Here is a 15,231-nt window from a genome sequence, read left to right on the forward strand (position 1 = left end):
AGCGGGCATCTGACCGGCCTCGGCCACGGGCACCTTTCCTCTGAGGACTGGCCCGCGGCAAAGTGTGAGCTGACAGAGGCCAGCTTTGTCCACTACTTGCTCCGAGCACCTGCTCTGACCTCATATTTCCCCAGGGGGCTGAGAGCTCCCAGCAGGATCCTCTCTCCAGGTGGGGAAGCAGGGTTTCCGGGACGGCACGTCCAGCCAAGGTCACCCACAAACAAGGTCACAGCCAGGCTGCAGACGGAGGACTCACAAGGCCACACGGGTGCCCTCCCACAGGGCCTCGCTGCCCCCCATTAACCCTGCAATTCCAGATCATTATCAAGGCCGCCCTCCTGGTACATTAATTCAGAAGCACGCAGAGCAGAGGGAGTGGCCAGCGAACCAGACCGAACGGCCAGGTGAGCTGTGCCCAGACACGTGTCCCAGTCCCGTGGCCACTCGGTCAGACTGGTCTGGAACCCGCGGTCACTCATCACAGCCCTCTTTTCTGGACGGCACACAGCCAGCCTGGTTGGGGGTGGGGGTGGTCAGCATCGCCCGGTGGAAGCGCTTGCCAGTAAAAGGTGTATTACTGCGGGGCACGTGAGCAGGGCAAGACGGCTCCCCTCTTCTTTCACCCGCCCACTGGACGTAAACCAGAAACGTCCAGGCCTGAGGTGAGCCTGACCCCGGCAGCTCCCAGCCCCACCTCTCGCCTTCTAAGCAAAAACAATGCCTTTCTCGGTCCAAACAGCACAGAGAGCCTAGAGCGATGGTGGCCTTCAGGAGCTGATTTCCAAAGCCGGAGCGCTGAGCCCTGGGACCCTGAGGCCGTGGCAGGCATCACCTCGACCTTATCCTGCAGGGGCCAGAGGGGTGTCACGGGGCAGGGGAGCATCTTCAGAGGCGGGCGCCATCACCACCCTCTTCCTCCACAAGTAGTGGGTTAGGTCTGCCAAACGCTTTAGGCAAGAATCTCTGCAGAGAGGAGAAGGTCGCAACAACCTTGACCTTGACCTTTACCGAGGGGAGCCGGGCCCCGGCGTGCCCTGCCGCAGACGGGCCCTCCCCCCGCGGGTCCTGAGACCCGGGTGGAGCCCTGGGCGTCTGCCTCCCAAACCTTCCCTGTGGGCCCTCGGGTCTGGGAGGTCCGCATTGGCCAACCTACGCCTGGGCCCCGTAGGCAGATGACGGGTTGGGCGTTGACAGTGTTCCTTTCAGCCAACTGGCTGTCATCACAAGGCCGTTCACAGACACCACCCCATCTGCTGACCATCACTGCCGTCAGTCCTGAGCCCAGGGCTGAGGGGTCAGGGGCACCCAGAGGGACATCCCTCAAGGTGTTGTTTCCCATCACAAAGATAAGTAAGTAGGTAAACAGGGCCGAGCGGGAGGGGATGGAACGGAGCAGAGCGAGCAGAATGGGCCAGGCCGGCTTTGCAGTTGGCGGGCAGCGTTTGGCCCACGTCAGGAGGAAAGTGTGTGTCTCGTGGACACTCAGCAGGGCCCTGCCGCAGCCGCTGTCCACTCTGGCCCCTTGGGAGGTGTGAACCAGGCCAGCCCGCTTTAGACGGGGGGACAGCGTGTTTGAGAGGGGAGGGTGGGGGGCCTGGCATGGGTAGGTGGGCTGCCCTGCCCATATCCCCCGTCCAGTGGCTGCAGCTGGCCCTTCCCCCCGCCGGGCAGGTGGGGGACCGGCCCCCTCCCAGCGCCCTGTCCTCGGAGGACCCGCCGGGGCGCCTGTCCCCCTGAGCTGGTGGCCACAGCACGGTGCCTCCTGCCCCCCCGCCTGCCCTTTCCCACTGGGCGTGGAGGGATGGCCGTGGCCTTCTCCTGCCAGCCCCTGCCCTCCGCCTCGGGGCGCCCTCAGGCCCTCTGATGTCCCCTCGGCTCTCACAGATTCCACCCGAGCCCGCACCCTCATTAATCAACGTCAGGCCGGCATCGGGCAACAAGGGCCGCATTCTTCCGCGGCCCCGCGGCCCCTGCATCCCATTGTCCCGGCCGGGCCTGATGGCAGGGAAACAGCCTATGCAGCACATAAAAGAGATGAGACAAAAATGAAAAGAATCGAGGGAGAAAAAAGAGGAGGCATTTTTCCCCCTGAAACACTCGAATAAATACTCGGCAATGATAATTTAAATTATTCATACATTTATGAAAACATCCATTGAAAAGTGAAGTGTATGATGCCCTTTGTCTGTTTCCTTGTCTCTTGTTTGGGATTAATCTTTACTGTAATCCGGGCTGGCCATGCCCCCCTCACAAAGGCCACACTCTCTTTCCATGGGAAAAATGTTGCGGCATATCCCAGCGAGAAGCTGGGGGGTGTTTGTGCTGATGGAGCAGTTGCCAGGCCCTCAAGACGCTGGACGGGCTACGTCCAAATAGTGCCCGATGAACAAAAAGCGCAGAGTGGTTCTCACGTCCGTGCCAGTGCGGGGACTCGGGCTGGGGGCCGGCAGCGAGGGACGTTCAGAGCATGCGTGTGGGTCCCTGCAGCCCGCCCCTCCACGCACGGAGCATCAAGCCCCGGGGGGCTGTGCTCGGGGACGCTCCCTCCCCGCGCCCTGCGGGTTTCAGGGGGTCGTGTGGCCCACGCGGCTCCTGTGGGGCTGTCGCCTGCTGGGCCCGGCCCAGGTGGGCAGACCCCGTGCCTGTTGCAGACCATGTAGGTGGGCGTCTCTGTGTCTCCTGGGGCCTGGAGGAGGGGCCACGGCCCACGCCGTCCTTCGGCCACGTCTGGCCTTGTGGAACGAAGGCCTGGGCCCGAAACTGGGGCCTAAGATGTTGCAATCATTCTCGCTGTCACAGAGGGTGGGACTGAGGCCAGCGGCCGTCAGCAGTGAACTGGAGCCGACAGATTGCTAATGGCCCGTCCAGGGACCAGCGCCCACCGGCCGCACCGCCTCTCGGCCCCTCCCCACCCCTTCCTGCGGCCACCGAGGGCCCCGCCTGGGATCGCTCCGGGCTCCCGCACGCAGTAAGCTCAGCGTCCGGCCCTGCTTCTGGCTGGGAGGTTGCAGGGACAGGAGGAAGCGCTCCCGGCCCCGGGCCAGGGGTGTCGTTTGTGTAACATCCCCCTCCGGTGCTCCCCGGTCCACGTCTTGGTATTTTCAAAGCTCATTCCAAAACGAGATGAGGCCCAAAATGGAATTCTCCCCCACGCGGGATTTCACTGGAAGCTGCGGTTTTCGGTTGTGAGTTGTCCGGCAGCAATTTATTTTCCCTGGAAACGACCCAGAATCTCCTTGGCTTGGTGGCCGGCGTGCCAGCTCGCCAGCTCGGGTGGCTCTGGGGCCCGGGGGTGCGCAGAGGCAGCTCTGGTGCTCTCAGTTCAGGAGGCCATGTGGGGGCCTTCGGGCCGCCCCCGGCCCCCAGCTCCTCCAGGCTTATCTGGCCTGGAATGGGGGCCGAGACCCCATGGGAATGGCCCTCCTGGCTGCATTTGGATTTACAGCCTCTCCGGTTTGGGCCAGGTCAGAACCCCAGAGGAAAACCACAGCCCTCTGCTCCTCACTTGGGATGAAAATGACGGCCAGGCGTCATGGAAGCACGGGGGGGCCACTTGGGAACTTGGCAAGGATGCGGCTGGTGCCAGGATCAGTTTAGGGAGTGGATCACGGAGTTCCAAACCGCCGCGGCCAGGCCAGTGACTTCTGAGAGCAAACTGTGTTCACCCAAGTCGCTGCTCCTCTGTTACCAGGTCCCTGAGCAGCTTTTTTTTAAACGTGGGAACATTCTTGAGAGGCTCGGCCTGCTTCCTCGCGTTCCCTGCAAGTTCCATTCGGGACGGCAGGGATGCCCTCCCTCCTGCCCGGAGGTACCAGAGGTGCTGTGGGCATGCGGCCTCGCTTCCCTCTGCCGCCTCCCCAGACAAGGTGTCTGGGGGGGCCTCGGCTATGCAGCCCCGGCCCCCCCCTTGCCTCCCTCCCTCCTCGCCACCGACGTTGGGGTCTGGGAAGGTAGCCAAATGCCACTGAGGACACTGCAGCAATAAATCATCCCTCAGCCAACATCTGCAGGCCCCGGGGCTAGCCCCTCGCTGCCACGGCGCTCCCCCACCGGCCCCCACTGACAAAACACCTATTGTCGTGGCCGAGCGAAGAAGACTCGCTCCCACTGACAAAGGGCCTCTGGAGCCAAGTCGCGGGCTGCCAGCGGAGATGCCTGGCTCGCGGTGGGGAGCCCCCCGCATGGTCTTTCTTCCTCCCTGGTTCAAGCTTTTCCTCTCTCGTGGGGGTCCCCCAAAGCCTTTCATTCTGGCTTCATATTCACATAAAGACATCAAGGAAAAAAAACCCAGCAGAAAGAATTATTAGGCATGGCTGTCAAATGCTTTATCAGACAAACAGGGAGGGGGAACACGGTAACCCTTTCCGCGCTGGCCCGACAGGCCTGGTTCCTGAGACCCGGGGGACCGAGGTGCCCAGGGACTGGACACCAGTCGACACCACACCCTCTTGCGCACGCCCACCTGCACGCCGACACACGCGTGCACGGACACAGGCCTGTTTGTGCACAGGCAGGGGGTGCCCGCGTCCATTTGTAAGCGGATTTCCGAGTCGCTGCACTTGATCTGAAGGTCCTGGCCCGCTTTCCTGGGAAAGGGTGCTCTGACTCTTCCCTGTGGCTCCTTCGCTCTGTGTTCCAGTCAGCAGGAGAGGCCTCCTCCCCTTCTCCGTGCCGGCAGGACCCTCTGCCCCCTTTCACCAAAGCACCTAGGCCATTTCCCCCTTGGAACAGAGGGGTGGCTGAAACCCCAAGTGCCCTGGGAGCCGGAGGACCGTCCCTCCCAGGGTGCATGCCAGGGTGGGGTGTGCCGTCCTCCACACACTGATTCAGAAATCAGATAACCGGGCTGGCTTTTTCGGAGAGTGTTCTGTGCTCAGGAAAGGTGAGGGCAGTCTGGCTGTTAACCCCTGATTTTCTGCTTGCCTCCTCCCGGCCAAGGGCTGTCTCACCAGCTCATCCAACGATTTTGCCACCTGCCCAATTCTAATGGTTTTCTGAAGGGCGGCAGCGGCCCCGGGGCCCGGCTCTCCCCGAGAGGAGGCGCCCAGGACACAAGGGACATCCAGGTCCCAGGTGAGCAGCAAGGGAGGGCCGTGTCCGGCACACTGCAGCCACGAGGCCCCTTAGAATTTGTGGTAAGGGGCACCCCAGGGTGGGCAGCGCCTCGAGATGCATTTTCAACACAGCCTCCTGGTGCACGGAAACCGAAAACCACATGCCGACAAACGGCTCCCTCGGCAAACATTTTTATTTCCAATTAGCAAAAGAAAAATTGCTAATTTGCTGCAGTTGGACCAGGCTGACGTCTCAATCTGCAGAGTGTCAGTGCAGTGAAAGAAAACGTTTCACACTGTGCCGGCGAGAGCGAGCCTCTCTAAAGAGGGTCAGGGCAGCGGGCCCAGAAACCAGATTGACTGGCCACAGGGCTAAATTACTCACACAAGACGCACATTGTCTGCCGGGCCGGCTCCCGGACGACCTGCTTTCCCATTCTTCCCCCTCGGAGCTGGGGCGGGGGAAGGGGTCCGAGCGTGGGAGGAGAGGGCGGGGGCTGGCGTGCCTCTGGGAGGGGGAGGCTCATCTTCGGGAACCGAGGGAGGTGGGAGCCGGGTTAATGATCACCCAGGCCTGTCTGCGGGGATCGGGAACAGGACGATAAAATTCTCCCAGCGCCCGGCCGCAGCTCTGCACCGGGGAGATTCCGTGGAAGATAATGGCCTCTGGGAGTTAATAGCTGAACAGGCCCAGAAGAGGGGCCGGCTCCACACTGCTCGTCAAGGACGAACCAGCCACCCTCGCCATGTCCCCAGTGGCGGCCCCAGCAGCTGGAGTGGGAGGTGGGGGGACCTGCCTGGTCTCCCCAGCGTGGGCGAGCCTTAGGTGGGTGTCCAGGAACAACCCGTCTCCTCTGGGCTCAGGGACCTTGGGATCCAGACCCGGCCAGGGTTGGGGGCTCTCCTTGGGGAGGTAGGGAGGTGGCCGCGCTGGCCACAGATGTTTGGCGCTGAGGTAATAATGAACCTCTCCTGAAAACCACTGACCATGTAACCTCGGCCGGGAGAGCCTCCGGCGGGGCTGCCGAGGACGGGCGGGCCGGCCTGCGTCTCAGGCATGAGCCTCCAGCTGCTCAGACGATCGCCAGTGCCCACGGGAGCTGGGGGCAGGCACTTTGTCCCAAGCGTGGTCCACGCTGGCCTCCATGCGAAGGCCTCGCTCTGTGTGTCCAGTCTGGATCCTCCATCCCCCCGGTTCACACGTGTGAAGCCAGGTCTCAGCACCTTGGCCATCAGCCCGGGCATCTCACAGGCCTGATCTGGCTCAGACACACCTGCAGGGCCAGTCCAGGAGGTGCCTACAGGCCTCCCTCATGTCCTCTGCCTCTGGTCAGCTCGGTGAGCCTCAGGCCAGGTCACACCTAGGACAGCTCCAGGGCGGCACCAGCTGTCTTGGGCTCGGCAAGCCAGGACCTGCGGCAGGTGTCAGGGCTCCGGGCTCTGCCATCCTCGGGCCCTGCTGTCCAGCTAGGCTGCCCGTGGTTCTCCTCAGCCTGGAAGGCTAGGTGGATGGGGATGTTTGGAATGAGCTGTTGGGTCTAATGGCCCAACCTCAAAGCAGTTCCGATGACGGAGCCTTGCAGCAGTCAGGCGAACAGAAGCTCAGTGACAGAAGCAGTCTGGAGGCACAGAGGCCGCCCACTCACCTCCTCGGAGGCCAGCACTCAACCCTGCTTAGAGAAAGTCCTTGCTGAGACCTCGCAGAGACGGGTGGCCTGGGCAAGGAAAGACAGCTAGCTCAGCCCGGCTCTGCCCTGGGGGAACCACCACGGTCCCAGCAAAGCCAGCGCCTGTCAGCCACTCAGCACTCAGCGGGTCGAGGATCCACGCCGGCCGGGATGCTGGGCGCCGGCAGTCAAGCCAGTCCGACTCCACCCGGGGAGCAACATTGTCTCACAGCCCAGAGTCCTCTAGGTGGATGGCAGTGGCGGCTCAGGCCGGGGCCGGGCCTGGAACGGCCCCTGCTGACGCCTGCTGTAGGCTGCCACATGCAGCTCTGGCAGAGACAGAGACATTGGAGAAAGTTCCGGCCGGGTCCCACTGTCTCCGTCTCACTCTGATCTGTAGGGAAACAGCCCCTGGAAGACAGAAGCAGAGGCCCAGACTTGGTCCCTCCAGCTACTGGTATGATCTGCTGCTATGTGGCCTCAGACAAGTCACTTAACCTCTCTGAGCAGCTTCGCTGCCTAAGAGGGACAGTCAAGCTGGATAATGTGTGGGACTTCTCTTGCGAGACGCAGAAAGCTGCTGGGTGCAGTGCCTTTGTGTGAAAAGGGGAAGAACGCCCAGGCCTGTGGGAGCCTCGCCTTGTGGGCGCCCTTCGTCCCAAGGGGACCCAGTCTGTAAGTGTTTGTATTTCCTTCAGCAGAAATAAAGAGCTACATCCCGGGCCACCAACCGTGGCGAAGCCTAACCTCTGTCGGGCAGTGCACGCAGCCCTGTTCCCGAGAAGCAGAGGGAGGGTGGGCACTTTGCCTCCGGCCCCTTCCCGCTGGCCCTGAGCTCTCCGGAGCCCCGGGGACACACACACTCTCACAGGCACAGGATGCAGGCCAGCAAGGACACACGTGTGTGCCGTTGCACCCACACGCATGTGCTGGCCCGCACACCTGAGTCCCTCCTGGAGAGTTCGCTCTCCCCTCACTCTGGCAGAAAAGCACAGCGGGGGAGAGGGCGGCACAGGAGCCCTCGCAATGACGACGCCACCCTCTGTCCGCCGGCCCCGGGGGCCTGCTCTGTCCCCAGCAGGGGCCTGCGACCCTGGCGCTGGTGCCACAGGAGAGGAGGGTGGTCACGGATGCGCCCACGGGGCCCGGCCTCAGTGGCACAGGTGCCACGACCTTGAGCTCAGGTCCCACGGGGCCCGTCCCCCGCAAAGCCAGCAGCCCGGGTGGGAGAGCTGGTGGCCGCAGACCTCACTGTCCGCTGGAGGCGAGCTGCCCGCCGCCTGCCGGTGCCTGCTCAGGAGGCTCAGGCCGGTGAAGCGCTTCCCGAGGGCCCGGGGCGGCCCGAGCGCTGGAGTCCTCCTTGTCCCAGGAAGGCGTCTCTCCCACCCTCCGCCACAAGGGGTGGGGGCTCTCAGCCCTTCACCAACCGCCCCTCCTTCCTTAGTGGGCTTCAGATGGAAACGGATACCTGCCGAGCAGCCCCGCTGCCCCGCAACCTGCTCTCGCCCCGGCTGCACTCCAGGATCTCCTGGGAGGTTCCACAGACCGGGATGCTGGGCCCTCCTGGGCCACACCTGTGACATCGATGAGACGGGTTTGGGGGGCAGGCATCAGCGTTTTACAAAGACTCTGGGTGTTCCCAGCGTGGGGCTGGGGTCAGGCACCAGAGCCCTCAGTGCTGGGCTGTGCGGTTCTGTGCGTCTGACCGTGTCCACCTGGGGTTCCCTGGCCAGTGGTTCCCAAACCCCAGAGTATGGGCATCTTGCATCCAAAGGGGCTGGAGGAAGTGCAGCTGCCCAGCCTGCCGTCGAAGCCTGGGGCTGGCTGCTCTCCAGAGGGGCCACGGGGGGCCTGAGGGGCAGGACGGGCCAGCCCCGGAAGCCACGGCTCCCGGGCTCCCCGGAGCGAGTGGGGGCGCGGGACCACCTGCCCACAGGTGCGCAGCCTCTGCAGAGTGCCCGGATGAGGCCAAAATAAAGGCCTCTTTCTACGGCTAGGGCGCTACCGCGCAAGCCCAGCCCGGGCTGGCGCAGCTGGGGCCCGGCCGCCCGGCCCTGATTGTGGGCGCCATCGATTTTTTGTGGAAGCAAACGTTCCTGGAGTTTATAACACCTGTTATCTTCTGAGAAGTGGAAGCAATGCAGATGAGCCGAAGTTCATCTTCCGGCCCCGCGCCCTCCCCAGCCCAGGCGGCCCCTCCCCGCACGCCGGTGCCCCGGGGCCTCCTCTACACATTTTTAAAAATCGTGACAAAAGGGAGAAAGCCATTCTGGCCATCGAAGTGTGCGGTGTGAAAGCGAGAATGAAACTGCTTGGAGTGTTTGTTCTTCAGCTCAAACGAAACTCATCCGAAGCCTGCTTCTCCTCTCGTGGGCTGCAGGAAGGCACGCCGGGAATCCGAACACTCGGACCGCACGGGACAGCCCAGCCCCAGGGGCACATTGCTCAGACGGCCACAGGCCGGTGCGCCCGTCATGGGCGTCAGCCGCGGGACACAGACGTGGGACCAGAGCTGGGAACCAGCTCCCTCCCCGCCTTCCCCAGGTCTACGCTTTATCTCGTGGCTTTTCTCAACTCAAATGCTGCGAGTGGATGACGGAGGGTGCCGGGTTCCCAGGCCCATCAGAAGCTGTTCTCCCTTTTCCAAATATTAAGATAAAAGGGTGTCACTTTGGAAAATGTTAAATATAATAGAAAATCCATTGCGCCAATCAAGAGATTTGTCTTTCGGGGAAGCTCTCGTGTGAGGGAAAGAGGCAGTAATACATCCGCCAGCTCTGCCCCTTGAATAGATAATCAATTTCCCTGAAAGCATCAATAATCAGGGTGGACGTTTATTGCCCCTTGGATGGTTTATCTTTGGGGCCGAGGACAGCAGGGCCGTGATGAATACCAAACCTGCCAGGGAACACAATTAAATGCCGCGAGGATAAAGGATTTTATATCGTGCACAAAAAAGCAATCAGATTCATAATTGAACTCCATCGCATGAGATCGGCCAGAAATAAATATCACACCCCAAAGCGGCTCACTGGAGCCCCGGGTCAGGGGTCAGGCTGCAGCGCTGCCGTGCCGCGCTCGCGCGCCCCTCTGGAGGGCTTAGCCCGTCCCTCTGCGAGTGACCCAGCCTGCCTGTGGGCTCCGTCCCCGCCCCGCCTGTACGTGCTTGGGGCTGCTGTCGCCGCCACCCTTTCCCTCTCTGAGTGGAGAGGGAACATTTTCCTGGTCTGAAGTGGTTTAAACCCGCAGCAGAAGCGCAGGCTCATCTGGCCGATCCCAAGGAGGCCGGTGGGGCGAGGGGTCAGGCCGGCTGTGGGGTAAAAGGGCCCTGGGCTCCGCAGGCCGGGAAGGAGCCCCCCCACCCCGGGAAGAGAGCCCCGTCCTTGGGCAAGGGGGGCCGTACCCGAGGGGACCCCAGGTCCGTCCAGCCCGAGCTCTGGGAGGGCCCCTAAACCCCAGCCCCGGGGGTCCTTGTCTCTGGTAATCTGCTCGCTTCCCATAGGACACAGCGCCGTGGGGGCTCCAGTGGGGAGGCAGGTGGGCCGCTGCCTGGGTCAGAGCCGCGGAGCTAAGCGCAGGGGGCCAAGGGCGTCGCCTTCTCGTCCAGCGCCGGGCCCCTCCTGGAGGGGGAGGGGACGCAGGTTCCGGTTCAGGCCTGTTTGGACTTTCCGAGCTTGATTTTCAAAAGAGCCTTGAAAATGTTAGCGTTTAAGGTCATGTGCACTTGGCAAAATACGGCTTTTCGTTTGGAAGGGAAAAAAGGCATAAAGGGCATTTTGGACACAAAATAGCTCTTTAAAACAGCATTTTGATGAGTTAAGTATAAATAAATCAGAAACACACGGATTTCATTTCCTTTAAAAGACCCGCGGGCTCAAACACTAGCGGGAAAAGTGCCTGGCAACGGCGGTTTGGGATTTTGACAAACCCAAATATTTTGAAGAGGTTTCTGTGATGTTTGCACCCAGGTCTCCTCGTCTGCCCTGCCTTCTGCGAGCGCCCAGCAGACTCGTCCCCACCTGACTGTGACGCGCAGGTGGTACATGTGCGTGCGAGTGCGAGTGTGTGCGCCCACACGCGAGCTCGCAGCAGAGAGTAAAAGCAAAGATGATCAGAAAAGTCATAAGCCTTTGAGACTTAAAAAGCTTTCTAACTTTGTTTTGAGGTGGAATGGGGCGGGGGAAAAGCCATGAGAATCCTACGCCGGAGTAGAAAAAAGCCTCGTCCATCTCAAGTGGGCTCTGGAATGAAGTCAGGGAGGTCTGGTCGCTGCCCGACCGTCTGGGTAGCAAGTGGGAAATCCAGCTCCCCGCCCAGCAGCGTCAGCTCAGCAGATGGGGCTCCAGGAGCAGCTGGACGCGTGGGCACCGCAGACACTGGGCGCTGCGCAGTGATCTTCGCCTCTGTAGGGACGAGTGGAACTCAGTGCGGGGGGGGGGGGGTTGCCCTGTCTGTGCCCCAGGGGTGAAGGGATAGCCAGCTTCGGGTCCCTGCTGTGACTACCTTCGGGCCAGCTCGGCCTGCGGAGTGTAGGCGGTGCCTGGCAGGTAGGCAGGTTCGAGGATGCTTTGGTGAAAAACACCAGCTTCCCCCTTCAGGTGGCTCAGGAGCCAGGAGGGGAGGCAGAGGGCATCTTCCTTCCCGTCCAGAGCTCCACGGTGCTTGGCAGAGAGACGCTGTGAGGAGCCCCTGGTCACGAATTCGCTGAAGCTCCTGAAGAATAGATACACGTCAAAGACGAGCTAGTGAGGAATTTACTCAGATTCACGGAGCTTGCTTTTCAGTTTCACAAACAGTGAAGTTCGGGGCTTCCATGGAGAGAGCGCCGAAGCGCCCCAGGCACTTCCACCACGGGGCCTTCCTGGTGAGCCCCACTCAGCACGACCCTTCAGACGGGATGCGAGCTGGTCCTTGAGCCGGGTGTGCTGTGCACACACACAGCGTCCAGCTCTTATCTAAACATCTGGCCCCATCTCGGCCGCCTCCGAGTCTCTGAGACCTAACTGCTTGCTCAGAGACGTAAGCAGAACAGCGGACCACTACGGCCGCCCCCGACACATCTCTCCCCACAGTGTTCCTCTTGGCATCTGATGAGAAAAAAAACTTGCAATCAATACTCAAAGTTGGATTCTGAGCTTTTCAGCAGAACTGGGCTCAGAGTGTTTAATAACAAGGTTCCTTACTGCTTGGCCTCTAAATTTATAATAAAAATAAATATTTCCCCTTCCTGATGGTGAAGGCCATGCCAACTGCAGAGAGGAGCTTGGATGGGAGAGGAAGCAATTGGAGACGCTTAAACGCCACAAACATCAGCCCCCACGGGTCTTCCAAGGGCCGGGTACCTTCCCGGGACCCCAGGGATGGAGAAGGTCCCCGGCTGAGCCCCGACCACTTCTCTTAATTGTACAGCATTGCAGTAATCAACACCCAGCGCCTTGTCTCTTTAAGACCAGGACGGAACAAAGCCTCAAATTAGTAATTACACAAAAACAGTGTCTTTTGCTAATTGGATTGGTTAATGTTCATTAATAAAGCACTTTACGGGTAGGCCTGCGGCATGAAAGAGGCGATTCATACGTTTAATAATAGGCTAATAACTGTCAGTGGTGACTAGTCAGCCACGGTCGCCTGCGCCGACGGTCGGACTCTTCCCAGGTCCCTGGACGGCTGGTGCAAATTAATGCCTTCGTGGGAGCCAGCAGGGCCGCGGGCCCGGGTCTCCCCGCTGCTCGGCAAGGGCCTGGCGGTGAGTGCCCGCAGCCCCGGTGGCGGTTTGGGGAGTCCGTTCACCCTCTAAGGGAAAGCGAAGCCCTGTGATTTCTATTATTTATGGAAGAGCCTTTGGTTAAGCGATTAGGAGCAGGAGCCAGAGCTCTGCATCCTTGTCCTGAGGCTAGAGGCTTAGCTGTGTTATTCAGTGACCCCGGGCAAGCTCCCCGACCTTCACAGACCTCAGTCAACTCAGCTGGAAAATTGGGTAAAAAGATTGTGGTGTCTCCCAGGCAGGCGCTGCTGAGCGGAGGTGCTCGGAGCGGCAGACCGGGGACAAGCCCGGAGAGCAGGGCCGTGACCGTGGCCGGGCGCTGCGGCTCCCGCTCATGGCCGATGTCCGAAGTCAGGAGTCGGGAGCTGTGGGCCTAGAATCAGACCCAGGATGTGGGACTCAGGGCCCGGCTCTGGGACCTGGCTGGTGAAACGCAGAGACCAAATTCCCTCGCTGGCTGCGTTCCTGGCTCTCGCACGGGGGCTCGGAGAGGGCGGTGCTGGTCTGCAGGGAGCTTTGCAGCCGGCACCCCCTTTCCGGCTCCAGCACCCACAGGCACCCCAGTGGTCACATTCATGCCTCTGTTTCAAGATGTGGCCTCTCTGCCGTATCCCAAATGTCACTGTTTCATCCAAGTAAAAGGTTTTCCTCTTAGAGGAAAACCGGACAAGACTCAGCAGCCAGGAGGCATCACCGGTTTAATCCACAGGGACCCCCTCTTCTGAGGAGCCCCAAGGGAGGGTCTGTCCAGGCCCGAGGGGCTCTCCCTGGCGCGGAAGCCTGGAGACCACAGGGCTTCTAGGGGGAAGTGAACCGGTGAGGGCACTCAAGTGTGTCTCCTCCGTAGACGAGAGGCCTCAGGTGTGGAGCTGGCGGGGGAAAGGGCCAGAGGGCTCCTGTCTCCTTCCGCCGGGTGACTCTGCAAACCTAGGGCATTCCCAGGGCATTCCCCACCGGGAGGACTCTGTTAAGTTCACGAACGTGCCGAAATCCAGACCATTAGACCAAACAAGACATCCAGCCGCTGAGGGCGTAGAGGGCGTAGAGGGGCGGACCTGCACGCCTCCCGAGTCCCGGACAGGAACCAGCAGCCAGCCCGGGGTCGCCTCGAGGTTGTTCCCCAGTGCTTAGGGGCGGGAGCTGGCCTGGCTGCAGGCCACCGAGACGTCCAGGTGTGAACCTCGTCCTTGAACTCAAGCCCGCCCCCAGCACAGTCCTGCGGACTTCCGTCTGGCCCCGGTCTCTGTCCCTGAGCCCCACCCACCCCTACTCTCCCCAGCTCTCCGGGGCCCCCACCAGAGGGTCCTCCTCAGGCTGCTCATGGTCTGTCCCCCTCTGTTTCTCCCCGCCCCTCCCCTCCCTGTCACTGACCCCCACGCCCCACTCTGTCTCTGTCTTTCCCTCCCCCATTTTTCACTGTCTCTGTCTCCCCCGTCTCTCTCTGTCTCTCTCTGTCTCCCCTGTCTCTGTCTCTGTCCCCCCCGCCCTCCGGGTATGGGACACTCTGGACCGCCCCCAGCCCCATGGGCAGTCCTCCCACAGACCTTCTGTGGTTCATAGCCTGGCCGACCTCAGCTCTCTTCTCAACCTTTGGAAAAAACAAATAAATTACGTTGCTGAACAAGATCTCTCAGCTCCAGGAATAGAGTCTTAGAAATCTGATCGTGTCCAAGAGCACTCTGTGAGCGCGGGCAGCGCCTCCCCGAGGCCGTGTTCTCCCAGGCACGGGCTGCGCGGACAGCGCCTCCCGCGGCGCCGACGGCCAGCAGACCCGCTCAGGGGTCGTGGGGCAGGCCCGGAGAAGCACGCAGCCTGAGCGGGCCCCGGGGGCCCTCCCAACCCCCCGGACGGCCCCGGGGGGGGGCACATGCTCCCTGGGCCCCCTCTGCCCCCTACACTAGGGGGGGTCATTTTTCTGAGTCCATCCACAGGCAGACGGTGACCTTGTCACGTTACACTGATAGGCACGCCACATGGCTGGAGAGCATCAGAGTGTCACCCTCCCCGGCAGTGTGGCCCAAGTGGCCACTCCTGCTGCAGGTCCCCGGCTGGTGGGAGCGTGTTCCCACCTCACCCCCTAGGGTCTGTGGACTGGGTTCCAGCGGCCCCTTCTGACTTCAGGCAGGAAAACCCGAGAAGGATCACAGAGGCCCACGCTTGCCGCCAGGACCGCAGAGAGGAAGGGCACACGTCTCATGCCCTTGTCGGAGACTTTCCACTACCGGACGCAGGCCCCGAGGAGAGCAGTGGGGTCCAGACCTCGGTTCCCAGCCCACCGGGGCGGGGGGGAGCTGTGGTCTTCTGCAGCGACATGACCCTCGTGCGTGCCGGTGACTCGTTAGAAAGAGGGGACGCGGAATAAAATCGCGCTCTGTGCAGAAGTCAGGACAGTGAGCAGGTGCTTTGGGGTCTGCGTTTCGTTGGTGAGCAGTTCTCTGCACTTCTGGGGGTGTCACTGTGGCCTGACGTGCAGGCACGTCTCCCTGCAGCTGACGGGGATCCCTGGGTCCTCGCAGTGTCGTCAGAAAGTGAAATCAGTGGAGGGCAGTGTCGGGCACCACGCTCCCCAGCGGAGGGTCTTGAGAGCTGGAACTCCACCTACAGTCCACATCCCGCTCCCGGGGGTCCAGGCGGCTCTCCCAAAGGCAGTGGCGAGAGCGGCCCCGGAACTGCCTTCGAGACCCTGCATTGTCATGAAGATGTGTCCCCCACCCACAACCCCACGGCCCCCCAGGCAGAACCTCAG

The 15,231-nt window shown here is 61.6% G+C and overlaps 1 protein-coding gene and 1 long non-coding RNA gene across 4 annotated transcripts in view; one reads left to right on the forward strand and one right to left on the reverse strand.

Moving 5' to 3' along the window:
• PRDM16 (PR/SET domain 16) overlaps nt 1-15,231 on the forward strand; it is a 310,820-nt gene that overhangs the window by 127,964 nt on the left and 167,625 nt on the right. The window lies entirely within an intron of this gene.
• On the reverse strand, nt 10,183-15,201 carry LOC116668226. The gene is made up of 3 exons (XR_004325289.1): nt 14,555-15,201; nt 14,030-14,073; nt 10,183-12,858 (listed from the first exon to the last, which is right to left on the reverse strand). It is a non-coding gene; the product is annotated as an uncharacterized LOC116668226 (long non-coding RNA).

Source organism: Camelus ferus, chromosome 13, assembly GCF_009834535.1.
Source record: "Camelus ferus isolate YT-003-E chromosome 13, BCGSAC_Cfer_1.0, whole genome shotgun sequence".
Taxonomy (NCBI): domain Eukaryota; kingdom Metazoa; phylum Chordata; class Mammalia; order Artiodactyla; family Camelidae; genus Camelus; species Camelus ferus.